Consider the following 18,388-nt stretch of genomic DNA (forward strand, 5'->3'; position numbering starts at 1 on the left):
CAATAAAATCATTGTCAACTATCGCAAAAATTAGAATTACGTCAGATCTCTTCATTCGCTTATAATCGACTGGGCAAAACCATTCTGACTATTATTCTACTGAATACATTTTATGATATTCTGGGTGTTGTGCAAAATTTCATATATGAACAGTCGAAAAGATTATAAATCAAGCTGAAATTATGCCGTTGTACGATAAACACAGATACCCAAAAATGCAACCAAATAAGTTTGTTTCCTGTTCCTTAAAAACCTCTTCATTTATCTATATAATAACTACATAGTATAAACAATGTCCTGTATCTGTAAGAATTATTTTTTTAAAATCTATCTAAACAATTAGAATCTATCATGAACCACCTACTTCTTCTAAGTGTGTTTACCAACCCTGTTAAATCTTTGTGCTGCTCCAGTTTGTTATACTTTAAACCACAATAAATTAATTGCCAAACATTTGCGTCATTTTCATTTTTAAATACTGTTTGAAAAATCTCTTTTGGATCACCACTATTGTTACACTGGTTAAATTTCTTATTTATTTTTTCCTTACACCATTTTCATGTATCTTTCGTAATTCCGCAACGGATCTTCATTTTCTCGAAATATTACGGTTTCCAATGACTTTCCATACCGTAATCCAATTCAAATTTGTAAAATTCTTTTCTATTAAAGATTTAATTATAACGTTTAAGTTTGATAAATATTTTGTGCGGTTATTATAATATTTTTGTCCCATACGCAGTCAGTTTCTTGAATAAATTCATTATATTTCTTTAAAAGAATTTTTCAATTGAATATTTGTGTCAGTTTGAAATATAACGTTCAAGGACGACTTATATGAGATTTTGACTCCATAGCTTGTCCACAAATTTTGTGAAGTTTTAACGAACAGCAATTATGCTTTCAGTTCAAAATTTATCAGGTTTAGACCCCCTTGTTTAATTGGTAGAGGTAGTTGCTCTCTACCCAACCTTTATAGGTGCACACTCCAAATGTAATTCCCTGTAATTAATTCAATTTTCTGGCTCTGTTTTTTGGAAACTGGTAGTACTTGTGGCATGTACCATGCTGTAGAGAGTAGATATGTATTAATAAATTGAATTTTTTTGATTAAATCTAGAGTAATTGATTTGTAAAATTTTGTGGATATTTTGTATAATTAGCTTCCAATTTATTATGATCATGTCCTTAAAGTTTGTACATACTCTCATTCCCAAAATTTTAATCTATGATTTAACCTGAAAAATGTTTACGTTTTTTTCACAGTTACCAAGAGGTGTATAATAGTTATTTATGTATCAAGGGAATTAGGAGGGCCTTAATTATCGATAGCAAAGTTTGCGTCCCGAGGGCCTCTGGCCCGAGGGACAGCAATTGCCTGAGGTTATTAAGGCTCATTAATTCCCGTGGTACATAGATAATTTTATTTCTGACCGATTTCAATAAAAGTTTGTTCATTTTTGAAACGGAAAAATGTACCAATTCATTACCTTCCCGGTATATTTGAATCAGGTACCGTTGATTATAGTAGAGTTTTCTTGTTGCTAGGTTGTTGCTATGTTACTTGTTTATAAACAGAACTTTGTTATCAAGCTGTGTTTGCGGTGAAAACGTGTTTTCTACCCCAAATATAATGGAGGATATTTTGAAAAAAGCTGAACAAGCAAGAGAATCATTAATTCCATCGAAAAGTGAAGCCGTATACCAAAAAGAATACAAGATATATCTGGACTGGCTGACACGGAAAAATGTTATGCCAAAAGATGTCACTGAAACTGTATTTCTGGCATATTTTCAAGAACTGGTTCAGTTTTCATTTCTATTTATTTTTACTTGTGAAAGGTAGAGGGAATTATAAAATCTATAATGTCCCAAGGGAGTTATGACCCTCTTTATTGATAGCGTAACTATGACGATATAAGCTTATAATATCCCGGTCAGAAATAAAAGATTTTTCAATGTGAGAAATCACATATTCTTAAGAAAGGTTAAATTGAAATGCTGACTAATATCATCGATAAGGGGCAACCCTGTCTTATCGAGCTCCTAATGTCAAAATTTTTTGAGAGATACCCGTTTACCAATAACAAGGAATTTGCAGTGATATAAATATTCCTTATGGCCTGAATGATGTTATTGTTGAATCCCATCGCAGACATAACTTTCCAAAGATAGAAGTGGTTTATCCTATCAAAACCCTGATTAAAATCTATACTAATCATGCCACCCTCAAACTGTTTGTCTTTCTCCGCATGCAGTATTATATCCCTTATCAAAAACAAATAATTGAAAATTGATTTATCTGCCCCACAATTCTGTTCATTACCTAGACTATTTGCTATAACACTCTTAAATCTTTCAGCCAAAATTTTCATAAATAATTTATAATAAGAATTTAGTAAGGTAATAGATCTCCAGTGATCAATTAATAATTCACTCTACCTTATTCTTGAAATATACTCTACGCTAATAATTTTCCAATACATTCTGTGAAAAATAAACATTGCAATTTCGAGAAACAGAAACCTAGCAAAATTCCTCGGTGATAAATTCATCTTCATTATATTCATAAATGCAGAAGAAAGGTACACAGCTGTAGTCATGCGACCGGGACGCCTCGGTAGCCGGCTTCCGTCGTATCAGCGTACGGGAACCAGCGTCACGACGCCATCCGTCGAGTGCTGGTGCGAGCCGAGCTTCCCCGACACACGCGTCGCGGCGGGGAGAGAGGGGGAAGCGAGGCGTGGCTTGCGTCCCGAGCCACGAAAAGTGAGGATCAATTCTACTTATTTAATACAGCTTTCGTATTAGAAGCGTGTATATAGTTAGGAATCCACTGTAAACCGATTTGCGCTTAAACTCGGGTTTTATCTACACTAAGTACTAAGGCTTAACTCGGCATTGTGTTTGACTAAGTGAACAAATAGATGGAGTGATATATATTGACTTTTCATTGTGCCAACGATATCTTCTCCTCCTGTCGGACTTCAGTGCCACTTCGATCGATCTTTTTATATAATACCAAAGGTGAGTTTTCACTTTCTTCATCTGCCTCCCCTGTTGTGGTGTTAAATAGAAACGAAGTGTTTAAGTGAGGACCGCTCAAAGAATGCCAACGTTCTGTAGGCAGACCTTACAAAACTGGAGCACATTCCATTTAGAAAACTGAAACCGAATAAAGTTATCCCGGTGAAGGTATACATAAAAACACCCTGTGTGGCAATTTTTATATCCAATTTTCCCTCATCAGATCGTGTACGGTTTTCTGAAGTACAATATCTTTTCAAATTTCATTTATTAATGATTGATAGATCCAAAACGAAATAGAAATTGTGGTACAAAGATACGTTCTGTGAGTTTACATCTCAAGTAAGCATCTTTGAATGGTTTACAAACATCCTCAAAAGGTTTTACCGTTATTTATTCAGTATTCAAATTGAAACGGGTTTATTTTTTGGAGATAGGTCTTAGTTTCAGAAAAATCTGAGATTTTTCCAAAAGGAGAAAGCAATTAATTTCAAAATGAACACAACGATGTTTTGTGTAGTTCTTACAAAGAAGTAACTTTCAGAGACACACTGGAAAAAAAAGCCCTCTACAAACAACTATTTTCATATAAACAACTTTTTTCTGTCCAGTTTGTGCTCCAAACATTCGTTATTCGCTTATTTGCATAAATCCCAGCCATAGGAATCTTGTTTCAATTGAAAGGGGTATATTTTTAGGAGAGATTAATTTTTGAAAAAGGAAGCTTTTGCCTTTCTACTTCTCTATTTTCATGCGAAAAAAGAAAGGAAGGAAGCAATCAATTTCAAAAACTAATTCTTCAAAGATGTGTAGATCATGAAATGAAGTAACTTTCAGACACAAACTGGAAGTATATTCCATGGTAAAGAAGTTGATACTGGATCAATCTTGATGAACACATTTTGGTTGGCAAAACTGATAAAAAATAGCGGGAGACGCTCATCTCAATGAAGATATAATAACGATTATTCATCCATGATGCAACATACAAATGTATAAAACCAAAAAATAAAACAATAATGATGATACTTTAGTTGTATAGAACACGACATAATAGGTACTATGGTATAAACGTTATTGTCATTACATATCACAAAATAGTAGAATAATTAAACTTTGTACATGAAGAGGAGTCCATTCAAAAATAAACACAAAATTGAACATATACACATTCTTTATAAACAAAGTAAAACATTTATATTCGAAATTCATTTTTAATGCGAAGCATTATTCACGAATCAAACAAATACCTATGATTTTAATTTTAACTTGAATTTTATAAAGTTTTGTTTACTTATTGCTATGAAATTTGAAGATCTTTCGGAAAAAAGCTAGAATATTCTGGATTTGTTAGAGAATGATTTGTGCTTGTAGTATTCGCATTTGAAACGAAGCTTTTGCAAATTTTGTTCAATCTATAATTATGTTTTATGAATGTTGATTGAAGGAAGAGTGAGACATCTACAGCTGTTGAAATTATTTTTGCATGTTTCATTTTGTTGGGGGTTGTTCGTTAGGCGACTACGTCTTTTTTGTAATATAAATATTTTAGAGGTGTTTACTGCAATTCTCCAAAGCATAACATTATTTGAAATATGACAATACACAAGGGCATACTACTTCTCAATTGAAAACTTGCATAATCTCTACTACTTATTTAGTTTTTTTGATAAATGATTGATATGTGTATTCCGGCTCATGTCGATATCGTGGTAAATTCTTAAAAACTGTGTGCTTTGTGATGTGATCATTTTAAAATAGTATAAGTACTCTACGTTATAATTTGAAGTATATGTATGTCATAATCGACTTTATGTGTCTGAATTGTATAAGCTGGTCATGTTAGATATGAAATAATATATGAAACATCAATACAGTAAAAGCCTTCATCAAGTATTTTCTCATCAAATTGTGTCATGTTAACCGACGTTTGTAGAATTAGAAAGATAATGCGAACAGTTGTTATGAGAAGTTAAATTTCAGTTCATAAACACTTTTGCAAAGAGTTTTTCATTTCTTTATTTTGAAATTCCCTCTACATCATATCACTTTCTTGAAAGAGTCTTTGGATATATTTGACAATCTCAAAGTATTAAAGAAGAAAGTAATACAAATCATGAAATTATGAAACAACAACAAAATTAATAGGCGCTCCGAGGCGACTTCATTGATTCCAGTGGCGCATTTGCTTTTTCAGCTGCAGGAAAACCCGGAAAAACCTGCAGCACCATATCATCTGAAGATCTGTCGATCTGTCTTTCTTCAATAAAATAATATGTAGGGTGTCTCCAGAGGCTCCGATAAACTCAACACATCGCCAGAATATTCAGTGACACGTCTATCGTCAAACTTACACAAGTCCGTTTCGTCTTTGACCAAAGCCTAGTAATGACCAGAATCAACGCCAGAACCACAGTGAACAATGACTGCATGAAGATTATAATAGTGGTCTGCTAGATTGAAGTGTTCATCTATTTCGAACCTTCGTAAGACATCATATTGAAAGCAGAAACAGTTATTCAAGAGTTCAGTTCCTAATACTATCTAAATTTGAAACTTCATGAATAAATAAATGAGAAAATTTTATAAATCTAAACCAGACAGCTTCAATCAAATGTATGAATGAATATATAAACTAGAACATTTTTCATGAGTCTACGATAAACGTGTCAGAAGTTCTGCAAACTGTTCATACTGTTAGTAATAATGTTTCACCAATGTATTAGATTTGCAATCTCACAAGTATTATGGAACTTTGTTTTTCCTCACACGTCCACATGACTTTCAATCATTTTTTCAAGTAACATCAAATGAAACGTTCACGAAAAATTAATGCATTTGCAACCTGATTTTTCCTGTTTTGTTGAACGAAAATGTTTTTTAATGCAAATGAGCTGCAAAATGAATCCGAAATTAGTGAATATCGGTTGCAATTGAAGAAATTATCATTTTGAGATTATTTTTGATTTCATACCTCATGCAAAATGAAAATTGAGATTGTTTACACGTTTTTAATGAATATGTTCATTTTTGATCTGTCAAAGAAGTTGGAAAAGTTATCCTTAATGCATTGAGTATTGACAATGATACTTTATGTGACGCAAAATATTTGCAACCGTCATTTTTCAACTAGCAGTGTATAACAATCAACGTTATAATTTTTTACTTTATTAGCAGTTGGCAGAAAGTAGATTTTTTAGCTTATGTTCATGATACTGAAATAATATTTGGAATTCAGTGTCTTTTTTTTAATAATGTTTCTCGAAATAGTTCATGATTGGAATTATAGATTTGGTTAATTTTCATTAACGTTAAAAACTTCCAGTATATTTTTAGGTTCATAAATTTCTATCAAATATTGGATCAGGCCTTCAAAAACACGTATTCATTGCCATTACATTAGTTCTTGAATGTTATTCATTAAATAGAGCAAAAATGATGATAACAATGAAATGAGTTCCGAATTTCACCAAATCATTTCATTTGTTGTATGTTCTAATGAATGAAGGTATGATACGTGTAATTGTGGAGGAGAATAATATATTCCGTTTTGAAATATCACGGTCTTTTGCCACCCGTCCGTCGGGGAATGAAAACGTACCCTTCGAAAAGTATATTCCATTATATTGCCGAACTTTTACCAATAGAGAACGAACATATTATTATTTGTCATGCTCCCTTTTCATAAAATACATTTATTATTTTTGTTAATGAATTGATATTAGAAAATAATTCTTGCATCTTGATTTCCGTTGTTCATTTCAGTTTTGCATAAATTTTCGATTTTTTTTAACCACGAAAGTCAAAACAGAAATGAAATTACTCTGATCACGAAAGAGGCAAATACACTCAACATATATATTATATTGGCTTTTTGGAGCATAAGCTAGTTAATTAATTTATATTAATTTGTGACCTTCACTATATTTTTCACATACATATTATCAGGATAACTTCGAGGGTTTTGATTTTTTTAAGTATCCTTACAACCATATTTAAATAATACACGCCCATATAATTTATCAGTAACTTTTTGCACATAACAATGGTACTGAAGCATCCAGAACTATTTTCTTGATGGCGATGATGGTTTTATTGTATTTGCCGTTTTAGTCTAGAAAAGTTTTCTTGAAGTTATTTCCACAGTTTCACAAATTTCACTGTTGGTTCAAAAATATTCAATAAGAGAGTTGATGAAAAGTATTAATTCAAAAAGCGGAATTGACAACTATCTTTCAAAACAAATGATTGGTATCGCATATTGGATGCATATATATCTACTGGTCCATATCTTATATAGAAAACTCCTTGAATTATACTCTTAATTATCGTTGGAAAAGAATGAAGATTAGTTCAAATCAATCACACATTGTTGCAAAACATTTGACTGGTACGATCACCAAATTATATGCAAATGAACTTTTCCATAAGAACATGTTTGAAATCAGAAGTAAGCAAAGACAACATTAATAAAAAATGAGTTTGATTGAATTTAATATTTTTAAAAAAATACTTTTTCAAATAGAAATATAAAATAGTAGATAAGAGGAGATGTAGAATGCACAAATATTCAATATATTATCCACAAAATCATTTTTGATTGTATTTTTAATAACAATCAAGCCAATAGAATGACTTTATTGGTACTCATCTTTTCTCATTGAACAAACTGTCAGTAAAAACTACTTTATGTTTCTCCACATATTTTGAGATAGTTTGCCAGGATTTTCCTTATTGTGTTGATCACTATATTACGATTATTATTTTTAACAAAATATGACTTTTTTCATCTGTAGAAGTGATTTTGGAAGACTTATTCAAATTGTTTGCATTGGGTTCAGAAATATTCTTTCTGTACTGTAGGATAGAATCAGGATATGATATGCTGAATTGTTCATGTTTTTCCAGTTAATTTAGGTCAATTATGAGGTATGAAATGCCCAATAGAAACATAAAACATCAAAATTTCTTATTGATATCACTTCAAAAAGTAAACATCAAAATTTTTTATTGATTTCACTTCAAAAAGCTCGGCTTTATTTTTTTGACCATTCTTTTTTATCAATTACTTTCCAACGGTTTTCTGACTATTATCATTACCGTCATTTATAATCAAATATTTCATGGAAATATTTCTTCTGCTTTTTCAAGTATACGATGTATGCGAAACTACCAATTTTTTCAAAAAGTATATTGAAAAGGGTAGATTTATTTTTAGAAGAGATTCATTTTTGGGAAAGAACGATCTTGGCTTTCTACTTGTCTATCTTTATAGACGGTAACAATCAATTTCAAAAAATTAACCCTAAAAAAAGATGTGTGGATTATACAAAGAAGTAACTTTCAGACACAAACTGAAAAAATTCGGATGTCCACCAGTGTTCCATGTAAGTGAAATTGTACCTTTTTCATTTACTATATTGTGTAGCAACCCTGTGAATGATATCTGGTTCAATTCCATAACGAATTTTTGAAATAAAAACTGATGTAAGAAATGATTTTTGTTTAAATCAGTGTTCATATAAAAGTAGTTGTTGCGAAAGTATTTTTCTTTCATGTAATTCAGTGTTTGTATGAAACTAGCTGTTTCGAGAGGCCTTTAACTTCAGTTTGTGTCTGTAATTTACTTTTTTGCATGATCTACACATTATTGTATAGAGTGAATTCCTTTCTTTGAAAGATTCCAAATTTCTTTTGAAGATGGAGAAATAGAAAGTCGAAATCTATCTTTCACAAATTGAAAGTCTTCAGTTCCGTTTTTTTCACATCCTTCAATTCATTATCATTATAATGGACACCTTTTGCCGGCCATTGTACTTTCTTCAAGTCTTCATACGTTAGTTCATAACCTGTATTCATAAAGCTGTTTTATTTTTATTTAATCTTGTTGACAATTATTTATATTTTGTTGGAAGTGGTTGAAATTATATCAGATAAAACCAACATTTATTCACTGCATTTTTCAACGTATTTGTTGAGTGGGATCTATTGCAGATATTTCACAGCCATAACAATAAATCATGAAGTGCTCCATATAATATTTTAAGCCATTCAGCGACGCGAATGTCGCTTTCTAGTGTTAGCTTCGTAATAATCCGATTTGATATATGATTAGTATTGTTTTATATTGGCCACTTTTGAGGCAGCATTATCCATCGGATACCTATTTTAGAATGTTATTTTTAATTTTTTGATGATACCTTCATCTTTTGGAAATTGATTTTCGTCCAATTAAACATGTTATAGAATTGAATATATTCGTTTTCAGCCTGGATACACCTTCAAAACATTTTTGTCTGCTGCTTTTCTTCAATGTAAAAAAACATTTTTAAAAAACAGAACTAAGTGAGGATTGATGGGTAATGTTTGAGAAATGTGTATCTTTTCTAAAATTGGGAATGTAAATCAACCAAATATTAGTTAATCTGAAACATTAATAAGTGAAACTGTTCTATTCCAAGACTTTGGGATAGAACAAATCCTAAACAATCTTATTTTTAAACACCAGAACCGCAAACTTTTCCGGACGCGCGTTTCACTAGTCAAGTTAGCGTCTTCAGGAGATGAAGAAATGGGTTGTTTGGAATGGGACCTTCTAATCATCCTCATCTACTACACAAACTAGCAGCTTAACAAAGCATGCTCTACAGGCTCAGCAATATCCCGATGTCCATAGAGAATTCCAATAAGAAACTCTATTCGATAAAACAAATTATAACTTCTCCCAAATATGATTCATCATATGCTTGACAAAAAAGATATTCCAACAGGCTATCAACCAAGTATACATCAAAAATAACACCTTCTAAACACTCACCTATATGAGAACATCATCTCCCACCTCGACCAGATATTTTTCTCGAGAGAATTTATCTGGTTGAAGCTGAGATGATTCTGTAACCGTGTTAGAAATCACACGTTGAAAGGTGAGACCTCGTTAGTCCTTAGCTCGCACAAGTTTTCAACTTTTGAGAGTTGTCGTTCGTATGGGGGCGACAGCTGATTAACGAAAAAACAGATTTTTAACAGATTTAAACAGATGTCAGTTCCATCCAGCCGTCAATAAAATTCACCACTGAGAGGGAGGTAAAAAATTCAATGAATTACTTCACTTAGCCATTACGAAAAATAACAATAAACATGAATTTGCAATTTTCCACAAACTATCTTAGACGCACATTATCATACATAATTTATCTACACACCCTTGCCAGCATAAAGTTTCTGCATTCAATAGTATGCTTCACATACTATTGAATATTCCACTGTCATGAGAGTAATTTCCAGAGAGAGCTGAGCTTGATCAATCAAGTCGCGGTCAAGAACGGTTATAAGGTAGATATTATAGGTAGATAAGGTAGATATATAGACTCCATTCTTTCCAAAAAACTACAAGAGCAAGCCATAGACCTGGTTTACCCAAATTTAAGATACAATAACGTCAGTAATAGGACATTGTCAGATTTGGGTGAATCTACCAATAATATTGCCCATTTTTTGAAGAAAGAATGCATAAACGAATAATAGTCTGAGTGAATTTATTGAAAACAATAAAGACAAATCATCGGTGTCGGATAAATCAGGAGTATATAAGCTGACTTGTGGCTCTTTTCCAAAGCTGTATGTTGTCCAAACATGGAGAACATTGTTCTGCAAATAGAAAGACCAATTCCACATTTGCAAACCACCTTTTAGCAGAAGAACATGAGTAAGTACAATCATGAATAGATACAACGTGTTACATTTAGAAGAGAAGAGTTTGAAACTTAGTATTCTAGAATATTTAGAAATCAATAGATTCAGGAATTCGGGTAATTCAATAAATGATCAATTAGAATTGAATAACTCCCCATTACTAAATATTTTTTCAAATGTGGAAACTGGGACTTGAACTCAGGTAATTTATTTCATTACAAACTTAGGTAAAAATCAGGTACTTGAAATGTAGGTACTTCTAATTGTCAAACTTGATATATTGAGCATTGAATCTGTAGAAGTTAGTAGAGACGCGCCCGAAGAAGCCATTGTATGGCGAAACACGCGTTTCGTTTTTTAGAATTGTTTAGTGTAAATCTCACAATGAAGTGTTTTTCAAATACATCAGATAGGAAGAATTTCAAGAAATTCTAAAACGAGAATCGTCGAACATTAAAGTGATCTCAACTAACGAAAACCAATTTCAACAATGCTTGTGTTACTTTCTAGATAACAATCACGATTCCAACATGGACTACGACATATTAAAAACAGAAAATGAACGAATAAAATTGAACTTGTTGGTATCTCTGGAAATCAATAAACGTAAAGATTTGAATTTCAACCAACAAGAAGTGATTCACTCACCATTTTCAAACTTATTTTTATAAAAGGCCAAAAATTACCATGAGCCACCTGTTTTATTACATTGTGTAGATTATTTCAAAAGTTTCATCTGTTTTCATGAGTCTACTTCAAACTGCCTGGCCCTGATTGGCCTGGTCCTGATTGGCAACGGTTCTGCCGGTCAGAAAGTTATCGCAGTGCTTGAAAACATAATAGTCGGTTTGCGATAGGTCTGGAAAGTATGCTGGCTGAGGCAGAATTTCGACGATCAATTCGTTCAATTTTCAGAAGGTGATTTGAGAAACGCGCAGACCGGCGTTGTCATGGACAAGGAACGGACCTTTTTTTTGACTAGTACCGGCTGCTGTCGACGCAATTTCCGGTACATTTCGTCGATTTCCTCACAATAGGACTCTGCTGTGATGGTTTGGTCCGGTTGCAGAAAGTTACAGTGGATCACACTAGCTGCTGACGACCATACAGTAACCATGGTATTTTCTGGTAGGTTTTTGCCGTTGAGAAGTGCCTGGGTGACTTATTGGTGTCCAACCATTGTACTCCTAACGTATTCCAAAAACACTTTATTGTGAGATTTTCACTAAATTGTTTTACAAAAACGCAACACGTGTTTCGCCATACAATGACTTCATCTGGCGTGTCTTTCAAATAATTCTACACATTCAATACTAAATATATATATAGTTTATGGAGTACCTGAAATCAAAGTACCTGTAAACGAAGTACCTGAATTTTAAGTAACTGATATTTTACCTAAGTTTCTAACGAATTAAATTACCTGCACTTATGTTCCATTTTCACATTGGAAAAAATATATTCAGTAACGGAGAGTTATTGAGTTCTAATTGATCATTCAGTAAATTACCCGAATTCCTGAATCTATTGATTTCTAAACATTCTAGAAGATTAAGTTTCAAACTCTTCTCTTCTAAATGTAACACCTCGTACTCATGATTGAACTCATGTCCTTCTGCTAAAAGATGGTTTGCAAATGTAGAATTGGTCTTTCTATTTACAAAACTACTCCTATGTTCTTTAATTCGTTGGAAAAATGTCCTTCCTGTTTGGCCAATATACAGTTTTGGACAAGAGCCACAAGTCAGCTTATATACTCCTGATCTATCCGACACCAAAGTTTTGTCCTTATTGTTTTTAATAAATTTACTTAGGTTATTATTCGTTATATAAGCTACGTTTACGCCTTCTTTCTTCAAAAAACGGGCAATATTCCTGTTTGGTTCCCCCACATATGACAATGTCTTATAACTAACGTTATCGCCCAGGCTAGTCGATTATTGTCGGGGCTGGACGTGGGTAAGGAAAATATGTTTTCCTACAGTCGAAATAGATGGAAAAAAAGTAAGCCCTAGGGCGTCAGTTGAACGGGGATTCAACAGGGAAGGGGTGGAGAAATAGCCAAAAATTCAACAACGAAACTCCAAGCTTGAAATTTATATTAAATTGATATATAGAAAGGAATATTTACAAATTGTGTAATAACTCAAAAATTGATTTTCATGTTATTTGCAACGAACTGATCTAGAAAAAAAAAACAGGCAAATATATATACTTCAAGTTTAAAGAACCAATTCTTAATACTAAAACAAACGTTTCCAGTAAAGATATTAATACGCCGCTACAGGCCGTTTTGATCACGATATTACTACTGAGGAACTCTTATCACGGGACAATATCGAATCAAAAGATTCGAGTATTGAACTGACACAGATATATCATTACATAAATTGAAAGTGAGGGAACAAATGAGTAGTTGAAAGTAACTCTCTGAAGCTTAATTTATCCAGAATCTACTTTTCGATTAACTACAATCAAACTGGATAATTAGTACCCCCATCAACAGCTGTCTTAGGTGCACAGAGAAAAGGTAAAAACTTAAACTATCCTCTAATTTTAAGGAATGAACTGTAGATTTCAGTATTCAGACCGCTCCAAAATATATCAACAGTGTCAGGGCTTCTACTCACGGGGTATCATCATTTTTGAAATTTTTTTATACTTTCTACGGTTCTCCGTTGGTACTTTCTAGAATGTCTCCTCGTATCTCGAAGAACGACGTGTATGGTGCAACTATAGCTTTTCCGAAGGATTTCTGCAAGTACCAGATAAATACGACTTGAAAGCTTTTTTTTACCACCTAAAAAAATAATAAAAGGTCGGACAGTGCTCGACGTGAATCTTTCACAGGTGATCTTGTCCAAAAAACCTGAAAACATGTGTTATGGAATTCTCTACCGATATTTCAAGAATAGGAAATGAATAAATTGAATTGACTGATTTGACTGACCTTAGATGTTTTTAGGTTTCAGACAGTCCCTAGCTAAAGCCTTACTTTCCCGTCGGCTTCACGATAGATACTAATCTGAATTGTTTCTAAATACTGACGATGAAAATCTCTTTTTTTTATTTACTCCTGCTTGATAGACAACCCACCTTCCCAGCAATATTCTGATAGGCGGCTCTACTGATTCTTTGGAATTCAGAAATTGAAACCGTTACACAGTCTCCAGCAGGGTCCCCAAATCGTCGTCCTGGCATAATGTAGGTCGACCAATTAGTTGCTGAAATCTCCGGAATGAAATTTCGCAAACCAACGTCGAATAGTGCTTCCTTACCAAAATCCTGAATAATTTTTCGGGATGTTTCGGCAGCTGTTCTGTTCAATTGAAATCGCTTAGCGACATCATAAAGCAGCATCATTGTATAGAGTACAAAATTCTCTATTGATCAGTATATACCATAATACGGTAGAATAAATATTTATTTATGAATTACGGAATAACCTAATATTTGGTTTTTTGAAATCTTCCCATCTCACCAAAATCAATCATTCATACAATTAGGGTTTGTAACGACCTACTGTTATATAAAAGACATTCAAGAATAGTTTGATGTACCAGTTTAACTGATGGAACCACCATATGGTGAAACATTTTGAATCAAATTAGTGTAAACATTATAAAATTTTTATCATGTATAGAAAATTGAATGTAAAGTATGGAAAATAATTTCAATTTAAAAATGTTCCACTGGCTCCATCTGCATCTTTTAGTCTTTCAAGTTCCGAATGTTTGAACTCTCAGTTCAAATACTTATAATATCCGTTTGTTACTATCTCTTTTCCAACCATCATTTTCATCGTCTTGAAGATATTTGATATCGGACATTCGACTAAGTCAGTTGGAAAACCTCTTTTTGGGGTAGTTGCTGTTCATTTGTGAAGTTTATGAGTGAAATCTGGAGAATAAGAAGTAGCAAACTCCTATTTCTGGGAGTATAAAAGACTGCGAAAAAGGTTCAATATTGAAATTACTTTATTTCACTTTTGTTCGCTCTAGGCAGGAATATGCATCTGTCGTGTGGAGTCCCTACTATCAACTAGAAGCCCTACACAAGCGATTCCTAAAATATATGTCTTTTAAACCTGGAGGCACGTATCCTACTGTAGGAACACCCTATTATGAATTGCTTGAAATTGCTTGCTTGAATTGCTTGAATTCATTTCTTTTTTGATTCAAGGTCATAAACAATATCATCAACTGTTACATATGTTGAATTTTTGAGTTCCTAGACGGTCATCTAGGAATAGCGTCACATTTTATCTCAACACTCCGCGTACAAATATAATGAAAAAATCTCCAATTTATACAATGTGCGATACCTCTTATTCTGTTAGTTATGTCTCAGATATCTTCAACTGCCAGATTATATAAATCAAAAGACATTTCTTAGCTAACTGATAGTTCTGTTTTTAATTTTTTTTATATAGATTCACAAATTATATTATGTGAGTACATATTTGTCAATGCCACTGTTACTTCCTATTCTGTAATTGGGTTCATCCTGTAGAATAGTGTATAAAATAAATAAATAAATAAATATCAAACGTAACCGTTCTCTTATAAGTGCTATTTCTCTCGAATTGAAATCATTGAACCCCTTATTGACTTCATTCTTTGATATAAGTTGGACAGGTGCTACACATGGCTTAGTCGGATTAAACCTAAGTTTGCTTCATAAAATACCTCCATTCCAGTATGTGATAATAATCAATTACCATTATAACAATTGCCTCATTCATTAATTTTCACGCTGCAACTGTATAAAGTTGATAAATAAATTATATTAATCTCTCACAGATTCGTTCGTACGGTGAGAGAATAAGAAAAAGATTACGAATAGTTTGAATCCCGTAATTAATTGTGGTATGTGAATTACTTTACCAAGGTAATGAGCTACGTTTGAAATTTATGCCTGAAAGATTTTTTTTGGGGATATAAACTTTTTTCAACAGTAATAATATATTTTTATATACTTCTGTCAACTCGTTAAATCTATGTGGAACCAATCTTGTTCAGAATGTTGCTGAAAAATATGTTTACAATACAACGTTCCTTTGGCATTCACTTTTTTGTTTGTTCGGTTGTTGGTCAATAATTATTATTATTATTTATTTTGAGCATTTCTTTTCAAATCTGGTGATTAGTATTATGGAATTCTTGGTTAGATGTTCTATCAGAACATAATTCAGTATTCTTAAATCGGTCAGAATCACCAACTGCAAAATGAAGATGATAAATAATCAATCATATAAACTAATTATTTGAAGCTGTAATATCTGAGTAATGGAGATCATGGAATAAGAATGAGTCATAATGATTTGTTCCAATTAATATCATTAACTTTTTGCAGAATATATCATATTCTTTCATGTAGAATCGAATTCATTCACAAATTCATAAATTTCATTTGTTTTTGCACACACAACTATCGGTTCAATATTAAATTGAATTATTATTAGGAATCACACGTTGAAAGGTGAGACCTCGTTGATCCTTAGTTCACACAAGTTTCTCAACTTCTGAGAGTTGTCGTTCGTATGGTAGCGACAGCTGATTAACGGAAAAACAGACAGATTTTATACAGATTATTAAATTCAACTCACTTATTCTTTCCACATTGATATTCTTACCAAAGTTCTTCCTTGCCCTGCAAATTACTACTAATTCACCATTGAATGTAACGCTTCACAACATATACATCTGCTAAGAATTCAGACATCTGTTTTTTTTTCTATAAATGTATATTGGGACCTTATTGGGGGAAGTACACCAAATAACTTAAAAGATGACTGAAATTATCAACCATGACCAAGTTAGCAACATCTTCTGATGTTGCTAACTTGGTTATCCAAACAAGATACTGTATTTTTGTTCTGGTTTAGTAAATGTGTTTTCAATAAATTCGTTTCAGGCCGGAGGTTCCAAGTCTACATATCAAACCAAATAACTGTTCATGGGCTCTCTCGCCTGATATTACAAAGGCTATCGTGGACACCTGCATCAAATTATGTCGAACTCCAGAGCATGTCACTCTAATTTTGTAGGTTTTCCTTTCATTTCATCAGCATGTCAGTTCCTGTACCTTGTCTCACATGTTGGTGTCCCTCGAACCCCAGTACTTTCATTTGATAGCCCATTGCGCCTTGATCACCCTCATTTACATACCAGCTATCTATCTGTATAGTGTACAGCTATCTGCATATAGCTGGTCCTAACCCAACCATAGTTCAAGAAGGAACAAACACATACGAGTCTGAAGATGTCTGCTGCAATACCAGATGAAATATTTGGTACTACAAGTTCTTTTCGATCATCTTCAACCAGGCATAGGTTTAGGTTGTGAAGCACATGTTATAGGCTTATGCCTCTTTAGGGTTAGGGTTGGTTTACAGGTGGTTTTTTTAAGCTGTTATACTTATCTATCTTGATCTAATCTATATCAATCTGACTTTTTGGTTAGTTTTAACGATTCTTGATGTGTGCTGGGTAGTATTGTTAGGATTTTGGCGGGTGGTCCGGGTAAATTTTAGGTGGTCGATATTTGCGGGTTCAGGTTCGGGCAGGCCTGGGGTGGGAGAGGGTCAGGCTTCAGTGTGCTCCAGGCTGTGTGCTCTCCACTATCTGAATACCTGTGGGTACTCCGCGGAGATGTCCTGGATTCACTTCGAAGGGTCTTACATGGCTCCCAAGGGTCTGGATGGAGGAAACAGGAGCTTCTTCCTTGGGCCCCCACGAAATTTCCAGGGGGTGGCCAGTGTGTTGATGGCGGCGGTGTTAATGCTGCTTATTGTTTATGCGGCGTATCGGCCTTGGAGTTTTTGAAATCTTAAGTTTATTGGGATAATTATCACTGATGTGTTATGGAGATCATGGGAGGAAAATTGGAAGGGGAGGTTACTGATATTGCGTAGAATTTTTCTCTCGGCTGTTAGGATGCGGTGGGATCGTCTCGGGGAGAGCGTGCAGTACATCGTGGCTTTATAGTCCAGGATTGGACTTATGAACGTTCTATATGTGTGTAATGGAGTCTTTCTGGTGCATTTTCTGAGCTTACCTCTCAGCACTTTTAGAAGATTTGTTCTTTTTCTGACTCTGTCCAGAGTGTCACTCAGGTCGGTTTTCCAGTACAGGGTCCTCGTGAAAGTAACCTCCAAGTAGGTCACCGAGTCTTGGAATAGAAGGTTCTCTCCCAGAAGAATGAGGTTGAAGTTGTCAGTATTTAGTTTGGGTGATTGAAGATGATGATTTGGGTTTCGGTGGGTTGATATGCCACCTGTTGCACCAGTGTTCAAAGTGGCTTATCATTGTTTGAGTTTGAGATTGTAGGATTAGCGTATTAGGGATGGAAGAGTATAGGAACGTGTTATCTGCGTACTGGAGTATTTTTTGGGTAGTAGAAGTAACGTGTACATAGATTAGCAATAGAAAAGGGGCTAGCACAAAGCCCTAAGGGACTCTGGATCCACTTAGTGAGGGAAGAGGATAGGACATCTCCGACTTCCACGCGGATTTGTCGGTTGGCAAGATAGTAGGCAAAAAACCTGTTGCTGACTACAGTTTTTTCTGTATTTCGATGTCGATAATGATAAGTATCCGTTCCACAAATTTATTGGGAAACTGAGGATAGTTTTTGCAACATATTTAGTATTTGGTCTTCAGCA

The 18,388-nt window shown here is 33.6% G+C and overlaps 1 protein-coding gene across 1 annotated transcript in view; it reads left to right on the plus strand.

Annotated features, from left to right (window-relative positions):
- The first annotated feature begins 2,813 nt into the window (after positions 1 to 2,813).
- LOC111505307 (uncharacterized) overlaps positions 2,814 to 18,388 on the plus strand; it is an 85,723-nt gene continuing 70,148 nt past the window's right edge. Inside the window, 1 exon segment of the mRNA XM_074182320.1 lies at positions 2,814 to 3,027. The gene's annotated coding sequence lies outside the window, so the exon portion shown is untranslated.

This window comes from Leptinotarsa decemlineata, unplaced genomic scaffold (genome assembly GCF_025532065.1).
Source record: "Leptinotarsa decemlineata unplaced genomic scaffold, Ldec_3_MD MMD2_tig00026328_RagTag_RagTag, whole genome shotgun sequence".
Lineage (NCBI taxonomy): Eukaryota > Metazoa > Arthropoda > Insecta > Coleoptera > Chrysomelidae > Leptinotarsa > Leptinotarsa decemlineata.